General features: G+C 31.7%; 1 long non-coding RNA gene across 1 annotated transcript; it reads left to right on the forward strand.

Annotated features, from left to right (window-relative positions):
• The first annotated feature begins 2,139 nt into the window (after nucleotides 1–2,139).
• Nucleotides 2,140–2,881, forward strand: LOC130507760 (uncharacterized). The gene is made up of 3 exons (XR_008942430.1): nucleotides 2,140–2,386; nucleotides 2,456–2,479; nucleotides 2,557–2,881. It is a non-coding gene; the product is annotated as an uncharacterized LOC130507760 (long non-coding RNA).
• Nucleotides 2,882–3,323: the final 442 nt, after the last annotated feature.

Below are 3,323 nucleotides of genomic sequence, written 5' to 3' on the forward strand. Positions count from 1 at the left end.
TATCTTCATGATTCTTATCAAACCAGGATGAACCAATATGTAAGAAGCTTGATTGGGAACCACTAATCAGTGGTTGAATAAATCCCATAGGAGTTGTGAGTAAGAATATATTCCACTTTCTATCCATGTGATTCCAGATTAGCCTGTTCGGATATATGGCAATATCTTCATGATTCCTATCAAACCAGGATGAAACACGCACTACAAGAAAACAGACCTATTGCAATGGAAATTTGCAAGGGAAATTTTTCCTCGCAAATTTGCGACGTATTTGCAACGAAATTGCAAGAAAAAATATAATCCTTGCAAGTCTCTTGCAAATTTGCGAGAGAAACGTTTCGCTTGCAAATTTGCAAGAGATTTGCGATGGTAGTTACATCGTTCTTGCAAATCCCTTGCAAATTTGCAAAGAAAAAAATTCTCTTGCAAATTTTGCAACGAAATTTTTAACTTGTTTTCTCATAATTCGAAACTTGAACTAATTTAGTAAGTACTAAATATCAAAATTTTATAATTTATACAATAAATACACATCAAGTAAATTTCCAAAAAGAAAATCACATTAATTAATTTTTTAAACAACAAATACAAATACATATAGTCCACCAAAAATATACCAAACCCCCAAATGAAACCCTAAAGTTATTTGATTTGCAAGGAGTTTGCAAGGAATTTGCAAAGATTCCCTCGCAATTCCCTTGCTAATTTGCGAGAGAATCTAATTTCCCTTGCAAATTTGCAAGGGTTTTGCGAGAGACTCGTTGCAATTTCTTTGCAAATTCATATTTTCAAGCTTTAGTTTGTCTTTTAAATCCCTAAACTCTAAATGCTTTTTTAAACCCTAAAAACCAAACACAAACTTCAAACTTTAATATTCTAACACCAAATTTTAAATTTAACTTAAAATACTAAATATAAACTCAAAATTATTTCTTTTTCAAAAATCAATCTCAAATCTCAATACTCTAAACCTTTAACCTTATACTCAACCTCTATTCTAAATTCATAACTTTAAATCTAAACTCTAAATAAAAACTTTATATGTTTATCTTGTTTTCTCACAATTCGAAACTTGAACTAATATTAGTAAGTACTAAATATCAAAATTTTATAATTTATACAATAAATACACATCAAGTAAATTTCCAAAGAAAAAAAATCACATTAATTAATTTTTTAAACAACAAATACAAATACATAGTAATCCACCAAAAATATACCAAACCCCCAAATGAAACCTTAAAGTTATTTGATTTGCAAGGAGTTTGCAAGGAATTGGTAAGGAATTTGCAAAGATTCCCTCGCAATTCCCTTGTTAATTTGCGAGAGAATCTAATTTCCCTTGCAAATTTGCAAGGGTTTTGCGAGAGACTCGTTGCAATTTCCTTGCAAATCCATGTTTTCAAGCTTTAGTTTGTCTTTTTAAATCCCTAAACCCTAAATAATTTTTCAAACCCTAAATCCAAACACAAACTTCAAACTTTAATATTCTAACATCAAATCTTAAATTTAACTTAAAATATTAAAGATAAACTCAAAAATTATTTCTTTTTCAAAAATCAATCTTAAAACTCAATATTCTAAACCTTTAACCTTATACTCAACCTCTATTCTATATTCATAACTTTAAATCTAAACTCTAAATAAAAACTTTTCAAACGTAATTATAATTTATTTTCAAATTTATTTTCAAACTTTAGCTTAAAATCTTAAATCAATACCCCAAACTTTTAACCCTTAAACCCTATACATATTATACTCCAAATTAACCAATACCATAAACTCTAACTAAAATCTTAAAACTAATATATTTATTATTTAACTTCAAATTTTAAATTACTTATAAAGTAAATTTCAAAAAGTAAATATAAAGAAACATATTAGTGTATAGAAGAAGAAAAAAAAAAAAATATTAGTGTATAGAAAACATAACAAAACCCTAAAACACTTTAACTATAAATTTGCAAGGAAATTGCAATGGTTCCCTCGCAAATCTATTGTAAAATTGCAAGGGATTAAATTCCGTTGCAATTTGCGAGGGAATTGCGAGGGCCCCGTTGCAATTCCGTTGCAAAACTATTTTCTCAAAAAAAAAAAAAGAGTTTCCAGACTAGGGTTAGTATATAATGACATAAACCTAATTCTTTTCATTTGTTCGTGCCGTCAAAAAAAAAAAAGAAACAAGAGATTTTTTTATCCACCATCTCTTCTCTTTCTCGCTGACCTTGTGTCTTCTCCCACTCTCAAATCTCTCTCCTCGCTGGATCTCACTTTCTCGTCTCTCTCCTCGCCGAATCCAGTTCTCTCAAGCTATCCTCGCCGCCAGCTCTCCTCTCTCTCTCTCACACACCGCCAGATCTTCTTTATCTCACGCCTCACCACCATGGTTCGACCTCTCTCTCTCTGTTCACCCGTCTCTGTCTCTCTGTTTTGAACTGAATTTGTTTGTTTTCAGGCTGGAGTAAGCAAGGCAAAATAGGTTCGTCCTCTCTCTCTTTCTCTATCTCTCTGTCTCTCCCCCTGTTTAGATCTGATTTTTTTTTTGTTTTGGTAAAGGGAGGTGAAGGATTGAGAAGAAGCTTGATGTGTAAGGAGACAACCAGCGGTGGTCACTGTGGTGGTGGACGTCGCTGTGGTGGTGGTGCGGCGGAGGAGGGAAGGAGTCGGCTGATTTATTTTGTAGGGTTAATTTTTTTTTAGAATTAGGTTTGGTTAAGTTTAGTTAGATTACACTTAATTAGGTTTTGTTAAAGTGGTTCAATTAACTAAACCAGTTTGTTATAAGTTTTTTTAGGTTTTTAATATATTCATGTATTTAAATATGTATCTGTATGTATATATAAATACCAGTTTCTTTATATATATTTATTTATATTTTTTATTTTGTATTTTTTTTTAATATCCTGAGACAAATTTGCGAGGGAAAGTTTTTTTTCAAATCTATTGCAATTTGGCGAGGGAATATTTTTCTCTTGCAAATTTGCGAGGATAATAATTCCGTTGCAAATTTGTGAGGAAAATAGTTCCGTTGCAAATTTGCGAGGGAAATCATTCCGTTACAAATTTTGCGAGAGAATTGCGAGCGTTTTTGATTTGCAAGCAAAGATTTGCGAGGAACTGACTTTTCTCGCAATTCCGTTGCAACTCGTGATTTGCAACGGAATTGCGATGTTTTTTTCCCTTGCAACAGAGATGTTTTCTTGTAGTGACGATCTAAGAAGCTTTACTTGGAACCATTAATCTGTGGAGAATAACCAGGAAGTTGAATAAATCTCATAAGTGTTGTGAGCAAGAAGATATCCCACCTTTTATCCAGATGATTC

The sequence above is a fragment of the Raphanus sativus genome, unplaced genomic scaffold (assembly GCF_000801105.2).
Source record: "Raphanus sativus cultivar WK10039 unplaced genomic scaffold, ASM80110v3 Scaffold5589, whole genome shotgun sequence".
NCBI lineage: Eukaryota > Viridiplantae > Streptophyta > Magnoliopsida > Brassicales > Brassicaceae > Raphanus > Raphanus sativus.